Source organism: Balaenoptera physalus (genome assembly GCF_965194825.1).
Source record: "Balaenoptera physalus genome assembly, chromosome: 14".
NCBI lineage: Eukaryota > Metazoa > Chordata > Mammalia > Artiodactyla > Balaenopteridae > Balaenoptera > Balaenoptera physalus.
This window is the reverse complement of record NC_138893.1, coordinates 6,768,953-6,786,938: the sequence shown is the minus strand read 5'-3', so window position 1 is coordinate 6,786,938 and position 17,986 is coordinate 6,768,953. Positions and strand designations below refer to the sequence as shown.

Sequence of the window (17,986 nt, the reverse complement as noted above, 5' to 3'; positions counted from 1 at the left end):
GGTTTCAAGTCTTCTACTCAAGACTCTAACCCATTTTGAATTCATTTTTGTGTACGATGTAAGATAGTGGTCCAGTTTGATTCTTTTGCACGCAGCTGTCCACTTTTCCCAGCAGCATTGATTGCACAGACTATCCTTTCCCCTGTTGTATATTCTTGGCTTGTTTGTTGTAAATTACTTGACCATAAATGTGTGGGTTTATTTCCGGGCTCGCTATTCTGTTGCACTGATCTATGTGTCTGTTTTTATGCCAATACCATACTGCTTTGATTACTACAGCTTTGTAATAGAATTTGAAAGTAGGGAGTGTGATGCCTACAGCTTTGTTCTTCTTTCTCAAGATTGCTTAGGCTATTCAGGGTCTTTTTTGTTTCTATACAAATTTGAGGATTGTTGTTCCTTTTTTCTATGAAAAATGCATTGGAATTTTGATAGGAATTGTACTGACTCCTGTAGATTCCTTTGGGTAGTATGGAGATATTAACAATATTAATTCTTCCAATCCATAAGGATGGAATATCTTTCCATTTATTTGTATCTTCTCCAATTTCCATCGCCTGTGTGGTATTATGGATATTGTTATTCTGAATCTGCGTGCATAAGTTGAGATAAAACAAGTGACTAATTCGATATTCAAATTCAATTAGAGAACCAGAATTGCCAGTCTGGAGAAAAGGAGATATAGATGTAACAGAAGAAGTTGAGTAAAAACTATACAGTTCTCTGTATGAGTTGGATGTATCAATATAAACTCCCAGAGTATTTTACTATATATGTAATTTCTAGCTCTTCCCACAGAAAAGAACTAGAGACAATGATCAACTCAGTAGCAAGGAGGATTCCTAACATCCCAACTGTAGTCTTTAATAAAGGAAACCAAGCCTTCCAGAAGAAATAGCTGATTCTAGTCTTCAGCAGGCAATGTACAAGATGAGCTTGAAACAGCTTGCCAAAGTAGATATCAAGGAAGCATTCAGACTACTAGAAAAGACATTTACATACACAAACAGTTGCTATCTAGCAGAAGTGGCACAGCAGGGCAGTGGGAAAATGACATTCTTCTTAATAAGTGGTACTTAAATATCTACATGGAAAAAAGACTTCTACTTCACCACATACTAAAGTAAATTACAGGTGGATTAAAGACCTAAATTAAAAAGTCAAAGTTAGAAAGCTTTTAGAAGGTAAAAGTTGGAAAGTTTTTAAGAGAATATTTTCATGACCCTGAAGGAGAGAAAAACTTCTTAAACAAGATTCAAAAAGCATTAGCCACAAAGGAAGACAAGACATAAGGAAAGTGAAAAGAAAGCCATGATGGAAGAGATCATTCCAAAACATATAACAACATTGAGCAAATACAGAATGTATGAAGAATTTCTGTAAATCAGTAAGAAAAAACTATGCAACTGCAGGAGATAAAAATTCCTTGCTATTCCTCACATGGAAAGGTGGCATCTAATTTCCCTTCCCTTGAATCAGGCTGGCCTTAGTGACTTGCTTGATAAATAGAACACATCTGGGACGTGCAAGACTAGATCAGAAGAAGCCTCACAGCTGCCACCCAGATGTCTTGCAGTGCTTGCACTGGGGGAAACCAGCTGCTATGTAAGAAGTCTAACAACACTGAGACCGCCATGCTGTGAGGAAGCCCTTCTCCAGAAAGTCCAAACCCCAGCCTTGAATCATCCCAGCTGAGGCCAAGCCCTGCTCATATTGAAGATTCATGAGCAAAGTACATTATTGTTGATATTAAGCCATTAAGTTTTAGGGTGTTTTTTATGCAGCAATAAAGAACTAAAATAGCAACCCAATTAAAAAAAAAAAAAATACGAAAGATTTGAACAATGGTTTCCAGAGGCTTGAGTAGTAGAAATAGGGAGAAGTTGGTAAAAGGGTGCAAACATTCAGTTATAAGATGAATAAGGTCTCAGGATCTAATGTATAACATGGTGACTATAGGTGATAGCACTACATTATATAATTAAAGTTTGCCAAGAAGGTACAACTTATATGTTCTTACCCAAAGAAAAAAAAGGTAAATATGTGAGGTAATGGATATATTAATTAAAATGAAGAGAATTATTTCACTATGTATACTCATATCAAATATCACACTGTACACTTTATTTTTTTTAATTTTATTTATTTATTTTTGGCTGCATTGGGTCTTTGTTGCTGCACGCGGGCTTTCTCTAGTTGCGGCTAGCGGGGGCTACTCTTCATTGCGGTGCATGGGCTTCTCATCGCGGTGGCTTCTGTTGTTGCGGAGCATGGGCTCTAGGGGGGTGGGCTTCAGTAGTTGTGGCACACGGGCTCAGTAGTTGTGGCACACGGGCTCAGTAGTTGTGGCTCACGGGCTTAGTTGCTCTGTGGCATGTGGGATCTTACCAGACCAGGGCTCGAACCTGTGTCCCCTGCATTGGCAGGCAGATTCTTAATCACTGCATCACCAGGGAAGTCCCCACACTGTACACTTTAAATATCTTACATTTTATTCATCAATTATACCTCAAGAAAGCTGGCAAAAATAAAAATTAACTTAAAAAAACAAATTAAGTTAAATAACAGCCAAGATGGTTCAAGAGTACATTTAGATGGCAAAATTATTTTAAAAATAGCATCAGCGAAGGCAGAATGGTGGATACATCTAGGGCAGAAGGAAAAGATTCCGATTGGAGAGGAGCACTGGGAAGATTTTTTTACGGTGTTAATAATGTCTTTTTTTTCTTCCCCAGGTGATGGTTACACAGGTACCTACATCATTCATAAAGTAGTATATATGTATTTTAGGTGCTTTTCGGTAAATATATTTCACAAGTTAAAAAAACAAAAAGAGAGAGAGAGGACTTTGACAAGCAGCCCTCCCTCCAGCTGCATCTGTGCACACAGTCTGTTCTCTTGTTTCTGTGCATGAGGTGCTCTGGCTCCTGCAAAGTCAAGCTCTCCACCTTAGGACATCGCTCCAGCCACTCTCCCCTGTCCTGGATCAGTATGTTCACCTCTCTATTAGGCCTGGTCACCTCCCTCCTCCCTCCAGCTGCTATCCCATCTCTTCTTCCCTTTAAAACACTGTCAGAGGCTCGTCTAAACTCCCCTCCACTGCTCCTCCAGTTTTTTCTAGAACCCACTCCAATCAGGCTTCATCCGCACCATTCACCCAGCTGCTCGGTCAAGGTCACTCATGGCCTCCACGGTGCTGAATCCAGGGATCGCTCCCCCCTCAGTCCTCATCTTGTCCCATCAGCATTTGGTACAGCTGATCATCCCCTTCTCCATGAAACACTCCCTTCACTTGGCTTTCCCGCCCTCCCACTTCCAGAGTTTCCTCTTACCTCCTAGCTTCTCTGGCTCGGTCTACTCCCTACCTCAACCCCAACACACCCACATGTTTTGCTCTTTTCACCTTCACTCTCTGGATGGTCTCATCTAGTTCCAAGGCTTTAAATGCCATCTCTCCATGACTCCCCAACCTTGATTTCCAGCCTAGACCTCCTGTGAATTCTTGTCTCTTTTATACGCAGCATCTAACCAGCAACACCACTAGAGATCATCTATCCAGCTCTAACTGGACATGTCCCAAGGTGAGCTCCTCATCTCGCCCTCCCCAAACGTGCTTCTCCAACAGCCTTCCCCAACCTGACAATTCCAGCCTTTCTGATGGTCAGAAACTTGTGAGTTTCCCTTGAACCCCACATCCAATCAAACAGTAAATCCTATCTGCTCTGGCTTCAGCTTAGAACCAGAATCCAGCCTCTTCTCACCACCACTGCCCTGGTCTCCTGATATCACAATAGCCCCTAACTGGTCCCGTGACTCCTCTCTTGACCCCTGCCGTCTTTTCTCAGCTGCAGCAGCCAAAAAGATTCAGTTATTGGGTGTCCATCCTGCCACTCCCAGGCCAGGAGCCCTCCTGCCTTCGCCTCCCTTGGAGGAAAGGCACACCTCCCACTACGGTTTCCTCCCAGGCCTCATCCCACTCTGCCCTCCCCACCCATCCCAGCGCCCTGGCCTATTTGAATCCCTTGAACACACCTGTGCACTTGCTGTTTGCTCCACCTAGAATGCTCTTCTCCCAGACAGATATTTCCATCAGAGCAGTGGGAGGGGAGTCTAGACAAGCATCTGACAGTGTTTGCTTTGAGGAGAAGGAGAGATGGGGTAGTAGCTGGAGAGAGATGGGAGGGTCCCGATCCAAGGGACGTAAACATGTTGACGATCGTTCTCCCCACAATAGACTGTAAACTCCAAGCCGGCGGGCTTTTTGTAGGTTTTCTTCACTGCAGTATTCCCGGGTCTAGAATAATGCCTAGCACGTTTAATAAAAGAAAAAAGGTGACTTGTACCAGCACATAGGGGAACAGCAGAAGTGAGGATTTGCACCCAGGTGTCCCTGACCACTGGTCTTTAGACACCAACCTAGGAAACTGAAAGGGGCGGGGCCTGCGAGGGGCGGGTCAGGATCTGGAAGCCCCGCCCCCGGCTCTGGCTTGCTTTCTCCTTCTCTAACTAAATTCCACCTGGGAAACCAAGCAGGTGGCAAGGCTCAGAGAGCACTGCGAGGCCTTTTCTCCCCGGGTCGCCAGGTGGCGACAGAGCCCGCTGGGCTCACCTGCCCACCCGTGGCTGAAGCAGTCCCAGGGCTGGCCACCTGAGGTTGCCTAGGGTCCCAGGCTCCTGCCATTTCCTCTGGCAAGTACTGGGGCCCAGCAGGCCATAATGACAACTCCCAGGACCATGGAAAGAGCCCTGAGGGAGGAACGGAGGGCCCCGGGCAGAGCAACCTACAGCAAAACCTGAAGGAGGAGGCCTCCACGTAAAGAGCTCAATGGTATCCAAGCCTGGGGCTTTTGACGGCTGGGGAGGGGGCACCCTTGGAAGAACAGACAGAGGCCAGTGTGGCTGGACTGAGGAGCAGGCCAGGTGGGCTGCTGGCAGGACGAAGGGCTTGAGGTCTGGCTAAGGACTGGGGCTTTTCCACAAAGTGCTGCTGATTTCCTGCTTGTTAGCAGAGCGACAGGAGAAGATCTGTCTTTCAAACATCCCTCTCTTGGATCAGAGGGAGTGAGAAGCAGAAGCAAAGAGCACGAATCAGGGACAGTGTCAGTGGTGGCCTGGACTAAGAAGGGAGGGAGATGCAGAGAGGGGAGAAATGCATTTTGAAGTTGGGATCCAGGGAAGGGGTTGAATTGATTGCATGTGGGGGTGAGGAGGAAAGAGGGAGCAGACAGAGCCCCAAGGTTCTGGTTTGAGCAGCTGGGGAAATGGAGCTACATGGACGTTGGGGGAGGGATGGGAAGAGAGGTCCAGAAGGCAGTTTGGGACCAATGAAAAGCTAGACACTTCTGAGGTTAGATCAACTCTGATCTACTTTCCAGTGAAGTCACTGGGAGAAACTGCTTACCAGGGGATTTCAAGTGAGGATGAGGGTACTCTTACCCCAGCTGATTAAACATCATCTTGTTCCTGGTAAAGTTGACTCTGTTTATACTGGGGTTGGGCCTGTATAAAATGTTCCAGCCAGCCTCAGTATTGAGGAGAGGCATTTAAGGACAGGAACATGAAGGCAGAAGCAAATGAGACTGTCATGTCTGTGTGCTGATGGCAGCCCGTCATCTGCCAGTCTGTCCCTGGGCCACTGTGAGTCCAGCCAGAGAAGCCAAGCTTGTCAGGCTGTGAGCCCCGTGAAGGCAGCGGTCTCACTGCGGCCAGCACAGTGGTTACGAGTGTGGACAGTGGAGCCAGACCGTGTGAGTCTGTCATCCCAGCTCCTGCTACCTGTATAGCCTTGTGTCACTGTGTCCTAACCTCCTGGGTCAAGGCTGGAACACTTCTCATCAGATTTGCCTTGGAAATTAGAAACCCTAAGATCTTGGGAAACTCTTGCCCATCCCTCCCTATGGGGGCGGTTTTCTTCTGGCCTTCCAGAGTAAACACTGGCATCATACACACACACAAACAGTGACAAACACATACATGTGCCCAGTGACATTAAATAAGGGCTACAGAATGGGATCAGAAGACGAACAGACATGGGGGAGGTAATGCGAGAAAGGAAAAAGAGGTTGGATGCAGGACCTGCATGTGACACATTTTTTAGGTCTTATCCCAACTATGCCTGAGGACATCCCTAGAAATACATGCTAGAATAATTCCTACTCTGCAGGTGGGGAGACAGGCCTTGAGAGACACAGTGACTTATCCAGAATGAGAACAGGTAAAATGGGGAATTGAGTCTGGAACCCAGGTCTGTCTCCTCAAAGCTGCGCACAGACCGTCCCCGGGAGCGGTGGAGAGGGCTGTGAGGTGTGACTGTGTGAGATATGGGGTTGCGTGGAGAAGGGGTGAGCCGTCAGCATCCCAGAGGGCTGTGTGTAGCGGTGTTGTCTGAGGAGGGGATTCAAGTAAGGGGCCCCCAGGAAGTGAAGTCACCTCCTTGGCAACAGAGCCCAACAGAACTCGGAGCCCCGGGAGCCAGGCACACACGTTCTAGCGACAGCCCCATAGCCCGCTCACTTGGCTGGAGACGCTTCATAGAGACGGATGTACTCCTGCTGTGTCCTGACTTCCCAGGGCTTCTGCTTCAGGAAACCCCCGAGTGGGAGGTTTCTCAGATGCATTAGACGGTTCAATACTTAACCTGGACGACTCTGGTCCTTTACCAGGAGGTCACCTAAGGAACACAAGGTGGCCTAGAGCAGGCCAGTCCAGGCCCGGCCACATCTGGGAACCCTCCCTGGGCAGCCTCACATCCCCGCATCTCCACGTGGGGGGAAGGGGGACTTCAGGGGAGGTTTCCCCTCTGGGCAGGAACGCGTGGACTTGGTCACCTGGTGGTCCTGTCATGCTCACACTCAAGCACAAGGGTGAGAGAGGATTCCTGAGGTGCCTCTTATCTGTGCCAATGCAAATCCAAGGCCCTCAGGTTGTCATCTTTTTTCCCTCTTTGTTGGAGGTCTGTGCAGAGAGTGGTGTGCGTGTGTCTGGAGTGGAGATGGCTGGTGGGTCTGAGGAGCAGCACAGGTGGCAGACAGGGCTCTGAGCTTTCTGCCTGGCTGCCGGGCGCTGTGTTCACAGGGCTCCACACAGGAGATCGGACAGGAGCTGGTCCATGGCGCCCCCTGCTCCGTCTCCCTGCGGGAGGGGCGGGAGCCCCCCACCAGCAACAGAGCCCAGGGCAGGCTCAGGGTGAGTGCCAGCGAGGAGGAGACCCCACACCCAGGAGGCCCCAGAGCCGCCCTGCCCCTCCCCTGGGTCCCTCCTGGCGTCCTGCTCCCAAAGGAATCTGGGCCCCCATCTCCTCTCCCACCCACCCTCACGGCCCAGGCCCTGCCTTGTCCAGATGCAAAGTCACTATCCACATATACGTGGGAATCTCAGAAAGAGACTTTCATAGGATTCCCTTCATGTGAAGTTAAGTCTGTTTCTGCATTTTTCTACAGATTTTCCTCTTTTAACTCCATCCTCAGGTGTCCATGTTGGCCTGACGATCCTGACGCCTCCCACCCTGGGATCAGCCTCTGTGTTCTCATCCCCAGAATGGGATGTTTTGATAACAATCACAGGGATGATGCAGTTAATACAGGGGGAGCTGTCGATGCTGTGCTACAAACTGCCCTGAGATAGTGACACGTGTAACCATCGCCCACCGCCAATTCTACTCGTGAAGCCAGAACCTTTATTCTGCTGAGGGCTCTCCTGTCCCACCTCTTGCCACAAGTCCCTGAGGCTTGGGGATTCGGTCTCAGCTGCAGCCCCCGCCCTCCTGGTGTCCTTGGTGCTGCCTCTGACTCATGTCCCTGCTCTGTTCCACCCCAGGGGGAAAACGTGTCCACAGGGGGCAGGAATGAGACCTGCATGGTGTGGCGCATCCAGGCGGGCAGGCTGGAGAAGCTGGTGGGAAACCTCGTGCCTGCCTTCCTGGGCGGGGCCCCCTCCGACCTCCCCACATTCCTGGGCTCCTACAGGGCTTTCCCTACCACCCAGCAGATGCTGGAGCTTCCCTTCACAAGGTGAGCACTCTGCCCCTTATGGGACATTGGTGACTCGGCCACCTGCTAGCTGTGACATGGGGGAATGTCACTCCACCTCTCTGAGCCTCAGTTGGCCCCTCTGCACACTAGGGTAAAGAGAGGACCAGCCCCCTACGGTGACTGTAGAGACCAGCGGGTCCTTCGTGGAAAGTGCTTTCTGGGGACCTGGCCTGTGGAAAGGTCTGCTGGAGGGGCCGCGGTTGTGCTAATTCATCATGTTCCTCCTCCCCATGAGGAAGCCTCCGCCTCAGTTGTCACTGTGCCTCTGACCTTGGGCTGAACTCTTTTCCCAGTTGAATGGTGATGGGTGATTCCATTAGGGGTGCCCTGTCCTGGGTGAGTGAGAGCAAGGGTTCCTGGGAGTGAGCAGTGGGGCCCCAGGCCACTCAGATGTGTGCGATGGGGCTGGTGGGGCTCATTCATTCTTCACATATAGAGGAAGGCCACTAGGTGCAGGCGCTTTTCTAGGAACAACCATCATTTAACGCATTGAGCAGACAGCAGTCCTGCCCTCCAGGGCTTCCTTTCTACCATGGTCACACTGTCACACTAGGCATCACATCCAGGTGTGTCCTCAGGACAGTCCATGTGACGCCTTCCTGGCCTCCTCTAGATATGGATGCATCCTCCCTTACTCTGATGAGGACGGTGGACCCCTGCACCAGCTGAAAATGTGAGTGGGCTTTGGTTCAAGAGGGAGGGACTCCCTTCTCCAAAGAATTGCATGGAGATGTGGGGTCTGTAGATGGGCAGGGCTGGCAGAACCCTGGATCCCACTCATCTGATGGTTCGTGCTGAGGGCAGAGGTCCGAGGGCTCCTCCTGGAAAAGAGGAAAGGAGTCCAAGAGAGCTGCGGACGGGGCTGGGGTGCCGTGAGGAGCATCCGGGAGGTCAGAGGTCAGAGTCAGCCCCCAAGAGAGTCCACACCCGTCCCCTCTCCATGCCAGCCCTGCCTCCGCCCCCCATTCTGGGACCCAGAACACAAGGTGTGGAGAGCATCGTGGTCACTGTCTGGTGGATCCTCACCAGTGGGTGCTCAGCTGGTGCGCGGGGACCCAGTGACACTCAGGGGGCAGCTGTGGGAGATGAGTGTCAGTGGCAGGAGGAGAGCCAGGCAGGGCCCCTAGAGGATGAGGCAGCATGTAGGTGCAGGAGGTAAATCTGAGGCGTTAGGAGGCCCGCAGGAAGCCTGGACGGGAAGATAGAGCCTGTGTGTTCCCTCCTGGGTCAGATATTCATAGAGCATCTACTGTGTTCCCGAGAGGGCAGGACCAGAGCAGACACCCTGCCTGTCCTCACAGTGGTGACATCCAGTGGGGAGGGGCCGGGAGAGGGACAGAGCAGTGTGTCAGGCTTCCCTGAAGAAGTGGAGAGGTGGTCACAGCGTGGATCAAGAGCTGTCCCTTCAGCAGACTCGTTGCCAGCCCCTCCTCTGTGTCCCGGCCCCCTCTGCCAAGTCTGCCAGGTTAGACGGGACGTGGAGTAGAACCGGCCACTGGATGGGCAGGAGCGGAAGACACAGAGGCTCAGGTCCCCGCAGGGCTGTCCTGGGGGCGCAGTGGGGAAGGCAGGCCAGGCCTCTGACTCGGCTGCCCACCTGACTCCCCCCAGGGCCGTGCCCTCCATGCTGTGCACCTGGCTGCACCATTACCCTGAGCATTTCCACCGGCCCCCAGAATTTCCCTGCCTGAAGATGCTCCTGGCTTACATAGAGCTCAGCATGCCTGGCTCAGACCTGGAGCACCAAGCCCGCCTTCTCCTGGCACAGCTGGAGCACCTGGAGGCCCCTGAGGCAGAGGGTGATGGTGAGGGGGACTCAGGGTGGGTGATGGGGGCAAGTGGGGAGGAGAAGGGATGGGGCCACACACAGCAGAGCCTCCAGAGGCTGGAACTGGGCCAGGAGCAATGAGGAGGCTCAGATCACTGTTCCCCTGGACTGCAGTCAGGGAAGGCTTCCTGGGGGTGGCATCTTGGACTGAGACTTCATTGATTGGCAGTGAGAAGTTTCCTGTCTTTGGGAGGCACGTGGAAAAGCAGTCCTATTGATGATATTTTCTCTTTTTGGGTCTCTAGCACCAGCTCCAGAAGAAGCTCTGGAAACTTCTGCAGACCTAGATCCAGCTACACCTCTTCTGCCTGCTACAGCTCCAGAGTCAGAGCAGGTCCATTTTTTTTTTTTAAAGATTTATTTATTGATTGATTGATTGATTGCTATGTTGGGTCTTCGTTTCTGTGCTAGGGCTTTCTCTAGTTGTGGCAAGCGGAGGCCACTCTTCATCGCGGTGCGCGGGCCTCTCCCTATCGTGGCCTCTCTTGTTGCGGAGCACAGGCTCCAGATGCGCAGGCTCAGTAGTTGTGGCTCACGGGCCTAGTTGCTCTGCGGCATGTGGGATCTTCCCAGACCAGGGCGCGAACCCGTGTTCCCTGCATTAGCAGGCAGATTCTCAACCACTGCACCACCAGGGAAGCCCAGGTCTATTTTTAATATTTTTTTTATGACATTTACTAAATTGTTTAATCTAGATATAAAGTTCACTTAAAATAAAATTTAATAGTTTGATTATTTTAAATTGTACATGTAAACGGCAGTAAGTACATTCACAATGTTACATAACCCCCCTCTAACGTCTATTCCAGAACATTTGCATCCTTTTTGTCACTGAATAATATTCCATTCTGGGAACACACCGCATTGGGTTCTCCTTTCATCTGTTGATGGACATTATGAATGTTTTCACCTTTAGGCTCTTGTGAATAGTGGTGCTCTGAATACTTGTGTACCAGCATTTGAATGTCTGTATTCACTTCTTTTGGGTATTGATGTAAGAGTGGAATTTTGGGGTTGACTGAAAACTGTATGCTTGTCCTTTGAAGACCTGCTGAAGTGTTACATGTGGTGTTTGTACCATTTGACAATCCCCTGGAATTATTTAGGTGTACAATTTCCATGCTTCATTTATGTTGCAATTTCCTCTCTCTCTCTCTCTCCCTCTCCCCGCCCCCCTCTCCCCTCCACCTGGTCCCTCACCCTGGGGAACAAGCCTATATGTTACGAGTTGCTATCTGAAGAGGTCCCCGTGGCCTGGCACTGAGGGAGACCAGTAGACAGAGGAGCACTTGGGTCCTGACTCAATTGAGTCCACAGCCCCAAACCCCTGGGAGACACTGACAGAGGCCTCCAGCTGAGTCCTGTTCAATTCCTGGCCTACAGATAGTGTGAGATAATGTTTGTTGCTTAAACCACTAAGAGTGGCTAATGTTGTCACACACAGTGGATCACTCACACGGCCATCAAGCACCAGGCCCTGGCCCTGCCCTCCCTACTGTCCCCTACTGTCCTCCCCAGCTCCCACCAGCCACACTGGCCCCCTTCTGACTTCCTCTCTGGCCAAACACATTCAGCTTCTACGTTTCACACACTCGTGCCTTCTTCTAGGCTAATTCTCCCCAGATGTGTGAAGGGCTGGCTCCTTCTTGTCTCACTGCTGGGAACAGACATGTCACCTCAATGCAGCCTTTCCAGATCCCCTCACCTAGTGGACCCCAGGACCCCATTGTGGCACCCTGCTATTTTTCGATGTAGAACTTGCTGTTTTCTTTTGTTTCTGTATTCTTGGTTTTGTCTATTTTCCCTTCTAGACTGTGAGCTGCTAGAGGGCAGGGACCCTGGTGGTTCTTTTCATCATGGCCCCCAGTTGAGGGCTCAGGGCACAGCTGGTGAATGAATAGATAAGAGGCTCCATCCCGCCACTGACAAGCTCAGGTGTTAGAGATGGATGCTAATAAGAGGAGGTACAGGCCAGGTCAGGGGCAGGGGAACGTTCAGGAGTCCAGGGGACACTCTCCTGGCCTCAGTTGCTCCAGTAGAGCACACTGGACACCTCATTCCCCCTGATGGGAACCACTCATACTACACACCAAGCAGGGAAACCACAGCACAAAACATAGCTTTGTTTCAGAGACTTCAGGGCATCCACTTTCCTTGGGCCCCGGGGGGGCAATGTGACAGGATCCATAGGAACCAGGGGCTTTGAGAGTGACTTGGAAGCTTCCCTCAACCTTCTCTTGTCCACATTGGCCCTGGGGTGTCCAGTTCCCTTACAAGGACTCCTCAGCACAGCCAGTGCAATGGATCTGGCCCCGATTCCAAATGAGGACCCTGATGGTCCAACACGGTGGTCTTTGCTTCAGTCCGAGGAAGAATGATCCAGGTTTCCGTCATTGTCTTCTTTCACATTTGTCACCACCTCAGTGTCCACCCTTCCCCTGACCCCATGTCCTTATTGTCCCTTTCTCTGATGTTAGTGTGAGTGTCAGTGTACACTTGTGTGGACTTCCAGAGAAATCTACTCCACATGGGTGGGGGGTGTACTGGGGTCCTAGGAGTTCTAATTCCAAAGCAAGCCCTGTGGGAGGGGGCAGCCCTAGCCTAGGAGGTCCAAACTCTCCCTTCTTCTCAAGACTCTGCCCCTGCCCAGTGCCCTGGGTTTTCCCTGCCCCTCTCTGGACCTCAGTTTTCCAATTGTACAATGATGGCTTAAACAAGGAGCTTCCAAACCCTGCACACAGTCTACCCAGCCTTCCACATCCCTGGATATGGTATGTCTGGGAGACATGAGCACCCTCAGGCCTCCCTCACAGGTTTTAGGCACCCCAGTGGCTCCGTGGGCCCCTCTGCCCTGCAGCCAGGAAGGGGTTTCAGCCTCAACTAAACTTGTGCACTGAGGGACAAGGGACATTTCCCCAAGAACTGATGAGGCCTTTTAAGTAATAGAAGATGATGTGGATGTGGACCAGGCCAAAGAATGGGATCTTCAGAATATACGGGCCATCTTCAACACTGCATCTTCCATGGTACATACGAGGAGGTTTCTCTGAGATGGGGACTGTGGTGTCAAAGTTCACACAGTGTTTCAGTGCAAAACCAATAGTTCCCTCAATATTAGATTTCCATAATATAGCAGAAAACCCGAACAATACAGGCTCAGACAAGAGGGAGACATTTTCCTCTCTCATGTAAAAAGATATATGAACTTGGACAGTCCTTCCTGACCCTCAACTGCACAGCACTGTAGTCAGCCATCATTTGTCTTTCTGTCCCATCATCTTTTAGCTAGTGTCAACCCTGAAGTCTGTCTCCTGGCCCAAAATGGCTGCTGGAGCACCAGCCTAGGCTAGACATCATATCTTCATTTTTGAGGCAGGAGGGAGCAAAGATGAAGGACTAAAGGGTCCACACAGCTATCTCTGCCTATCTAAGCAATCCCATAAGTTCCACATAATCGTTCTGTTCATGTGTGATTTGCTTAAAGTTTGCCTGGCTACTCTGCACTGCAAGAGAGGTTAGGAATTAGAGCATTAAAACCGGTGAACTACTGGGGCTTCCCTGGCGGTCCAGTGGTTAAGACTTTGCCTTCCAATGCAGAGGGTGCGAGCTCGACCCCTGGTTGGGGAGCTAAGATCCCAAATGCCTTGCAGCCAAACAAACCAAAACATAAAACAGAAGCAATATTGTAACGAATTCAATAAAGACTTTTTAAAAATGGTCCACATCAAAAATATCTTTAAAAAAAATTGGTGAACTACTGTCCTCAATAAAACTGCATTTGTCTTCCTAAGGAAAAAAAAGAACGAAAACTGCATGGTGATGACCCGTGCTCTTTTCCTACACTAATCGCCAGGATGAAGAGTTCGAGATTGAATGCTTGTCACATGAATTGTTCGTTAATTTCCCCAGCACAGTCTCTCCTTGGTGTTTTTTCATTCCTAGAGGAATTGGAGATGTGGTTTGTAACTAGGATATTCAGGTGGGAAAGGTTCTTTCAATTCCTAGGCAAGCAATTGGGAACAGTTTGTTAGCTTTCATCTGCCTGTACCTTGGAATCAGCTGAGAGAAAATCCTTTTCTATTCTCTAATGAAGAGGACAGACAAGGAGGGTGGGGTCTTTGGGGGAAGCAGCATGTTCAAAAAGCTGGATGAAAATTGAGTATCTGTCTTAAAAAAAAAAAAAAGAAAAGGAATCTCTGTGATCAAGGTAGCACACCTAATGGACCCCTACACTTTCACCCTAGGGACCATGGGCCTCATGGTGATTATCCACGTGGCACAATGTATTATTGACTGAAAACTGATGGAAGGAAAATAGAATTTTGAAAAAATTTGATTCCTGTAACTTGACTCAGGTCGGTTGACAGCGGATAAATTATGATCACTAAAGAAATCTTACAAAGGCAGACTCTGTAGTAAGTAAATTATGGTTTGGACAAGAAAATGTGTCATTTATTTTTTTCTAATTGATTTCAAGTAAAACACTTTCAGGAAATTAAAAATAGACACGGGTATGCAGACCGGGGGTCCTGAGGCCGGGAGGCGCCCCGCCCCGCCCCGCCCCGCCCCGCCCCCTCCCCGCCCCGCCCCGCCCCGCCCCCTCCCCGCCCCCTCCCTCCCGAGGAGCGACTGCGCAGGCGCGAGCGGAGGCAGGTGAGAGGGCTGTGCCGTTGGGATGCTGGGGCTACAGCAGACCTGCGTCCTGAGGAAAGGGAAGTTGGAGACCGAGTCGGTCGCCACACTGTGACGCTCCCGGCGGGGGAGCAGCGCAGAGACGAGTAAGTGCAGCTCTACCCGCAGCCCCTCACCGCGCGACCCCGGCCGCCGCCCCCCGCCTGCCCCACAGCCAGGGGCCCGACCCCTCCAGCCCCGAGGAGCGCGAGCCTCCCTCGCTCCTCGGCTCCGGGGTCGCCGCCACCGGCCGCAGGGTGAGGACGGCGGGCCGGGGCCACGAAGGCGGCCGTTGAGCGGTGGGCGCCCCGCGCGCTCGCAGCCCTCCCTCCTCGGCGCCCCTCGGGCCTCCTCGCGGCGGGGCTGTCCCCACGCGCCCGGGGAGCTGGCCTCTGGGTCTGCGGACGCCGGACTCGGCCCCGTCGCCGCGGGCTCGCGGGGCCTGGACGGGGAGGCGCCGCGGAGGAGCCCGAAGACGGGGCCGCAGGGCGGGCGTTTCGGGCACGGTGGGTCCGGAGGGGTGCAGGGGCCTCTGCTCTCGGGGTGCGCGCGGGTGATGGGCGCGCGCACAGCTCGGGGATCCTGGACCGCCGGCCGCCAGGAGCGGTGTTCAGACGGGGGCCTCTGTGCCCTTTCCTGAAGCCCTCAGGAGGGTCAGCTCCAAAAGGCTGAAGCTTCGCTCTCAGCGTTTTCACCCTTGATTAACTGAAATGACTCGTAACTGACTCGCAGAGCGCTCTCTGGAGGGTAACGTGTGACTTACTAACATCTGACCAAAGTTAGAAATAAGGAAATTCTGTGCTTCTTATGTTTTTGCTTATGGAGGGCTTTTTGAACGGTTTATGTTTTTCTTGTTTGTGTTACTCTTTTCCAGCAACAGGTTGTTGCGAAGCAGCCTTACTCTAAATGAGCGTTTAAAATTTCATGTTTGAGTAGTTATCATAGGCGCTCAAATATTTGAAAATTCTAGCTACTATCGGGCTTGGTTGGGTTTTTTTGTTTTTCTGGGGGTGTTTTGGTAAATTTTGCATGAAGAAAGGAAGACTTCCGAATCAGGGGAAATGTTTATTTCATGACATTCTGCTGTGCACTGTTGCTCTTTTGAATGTCTAATCGTAGGTAAATCTCAGATTGTCTCCAGCAAATGTGTATTTTGTTTGAGAATAGTTTGTTTTTTCGTTCTGTGGGTTTTTGTGTGCTATTTTCTTGGTACAAATCTGCCTAGTTAGCAGGCCTCAAATCATCATAGAATGTACTTAAAACTAGTGATTGGTGCAAGAGTATTCCTAGGGTAAAGTTTGAAGTTATAACTCTTACCACGTCCCCGCAATGTAAACATAGGCCACACCACCGGAGACTACAACCTTGGCTCAATTAGTAGAAATTAAAACTTTAAGAGAGAGAAAAAAAAAGAAAGGACTGAGGCTTTTTTAAACTCAAGCAGGCAGACCGTGAGATCTCCGTGTCTGTCTGGATGTATGTATGTCTGTGTGTCCAAGGTATGAAATTTTGTCCCTTTTTTTTTTTTTAAATGTTTATTTATTTGGCTGCAACGGGTCTTCGTTACGGCTTGCGGAATCTTTTAGTTGAGGCATGTGGGATCTAGTTCCTTGACCAGGGATCGAACCCAGGCCCCCAGCATTGGGAGCGCAGGGTCTTAACCACTGGACCACCAGGGAAGTCCATGTCCCATGTTTTCTTCTATGATTTTCATAATTTTAGTTCTTACCTTTATGTCTCTGATTGCTTTGTGAGTTAACCTTTTTTAAAAATAATTTATTTATTATTTATTTATTTTTGGCTGCGTTGGGTCTTCGTTGCTGTGTGCGGGCTTTCTCTAGCTGCCGCGAGCGGGGGCTGCTCTTCATTGTGGTGCTCGGGCTTCTCATTGCGGTGACTTCTCTTGTTGAGGAGGACGGGCTCTAGGCACACGGGCTCAGTAGTTGTGGCTCGCGGGATCTAGAGCGCAGGCTCAGCAGTCGTGGCGCACGGGCTTAGTTGCTCTGCAGCATGTGGGATCTTACCCAACCAGGGCTCGAACCCGCATCCGCTGCATTGGCAGGCGGATTCTTAACCACCACGCCTCCAGGGAAGTCCCTATTTGTGAGTTAACTTTTATAAATGGTGTTGGTAGGGTCCAGCCTCGTTCCTCTGCACATTCGTATCACATTCTACCAGCACCTTTTGTGGAAAAGAGTCTTTTCCCCCTGAATAATCTTGCTGTTCTTGTCAAAAATCATTTGACCAAATATGTGAAGGTTTCTTTCTGGGCTCTGAATTCTATTCCATTGATGTATAATTCTGTCTTTATACCAGTACCAAACTGTTTTGATTCTTGTAGCTTTGCAGTAAGTTTTGAAATCAGGGAGTGTGCATCCTCCCACATTGTTTTTCTTGCTCAGAATTGTTTGGCTCTTTGGGGGTCTATTCAGTGTAAAGTGAATTTTAGGATGGGGTTTTCCATTTAGGATGGGGTTTTGATAGGGGTTACACTGGAATTGTAAATTACAATGGGTACTATTGAGATGTTAGCAGTCATAAGTCTTCTAGTCCGTGAAAATGGGATTTGTGTCATTTAGTCTCTTTCACAAAGTTTGGCAATTTTCCTTGTGTAAGTCTTCACCTCCTTGGTTACGTTAATTACTAAGTAGTTTACTCTTTCTGATGCAATTGTAAATAAAATTGTTTTCTTAGTTTCCTTTTCAGATTGATCATGTTAGTGTATAGAAATAAATGATTTTTAATGTTGACTTTGTATCCTGATACTGTGCTGAATTTATTTATTAGTTTGGACATTATTTTTGTGATGTCCTTAGGATTTGTATGCATGAGATCATGTCATGTGAGAACAGAGATAATTCTGCTTCCTCCTTTCAAATCACTGGATGTCAGTGATTTATTCATTAACTTATTGATCTATCTTTCCTAACTGCTATGGCTAAAACTACCAGTACTATGTTGCATAGAAGTGGTAAAACCCAGCATTCTTACATGCTTCCTGATCTCAGAGGGAACGTTTTCAGTCTTTCACCATTGAGTGTGATGTTGGCTGTGGTTTTACATATACGGCTTGAATTCTGTCATGGTAATTTTCTTCAAACCTAGTTTGTTGAGTAGTTTTCATCATGCAGAGGTGGTTAATTTTTTCACTTGCTTTTTCTACCTTGAGATGGTCATGTTTTTTCCCCTTCATTCCATTACACCAATGCATTTTCCTAGGTTGAAACATTCTTGCATTTCAGGAATAAATCCCACTTGTTCATGGTATAGAATTCTTATTATGTAGATAGATATAAATAATTATTATATAAATAGATATATATGCGCTCCCAACCTCAGCTCAGGCTTCCCAAACCCTGGTAGGGTGGCACGTGATGGCCAGGACACAGCACTGAACTACAGAAGTTTATGCCTCCAATTAGTCATGATTATCGTTATTACTAATCCATGACTGTTG

The 17,986-nt window shown here is 49.6% G+C and overlaps 2 protein-coding genes across 2 annotated transcripts in view; both read left to right on the top strand.

The window, feature by feature from the left end:
- The window catches only part of CHRM3 (cholinergic receptor muscarinic 3), a 532,253-nt gene extending 518,132 nt beyond the window's left edge, over positions 1 to 14,121 (top strand). The window contains exons 5-7 of the transcript XR_014253554.1: positions 3,522 to 3,581; positions 8,644 to 8,703; positions 10,104 to 14,121. The gene's annotated coding sequence lies outside the window, so the exon portion shown is untranslated. The remainder of the gene's footprint in view (positions 1 to 3,521; positions 3,582 to 8,643; positions 8,704 to 10,103) is intronic.
- Positions 14,122 to 14,501: 380 nt separating this feature from the next.
- The window catches only part of LOC309642901 (uncharacterized protein), a 61,073-nt gene continuing 57,588 nt past the window's right edge, over positions 14,502 to 17,986 (top strand). Inside the window, exon 1 of the mRNA XM_082424965.1 lies at positions 14,502 to 14,636. The gene's annotated coding sequence lies outside the window, so the exon portion shown is untranslated. The remainder of the gene's footprint in view (positions 14,637 to 17,986) is intronic.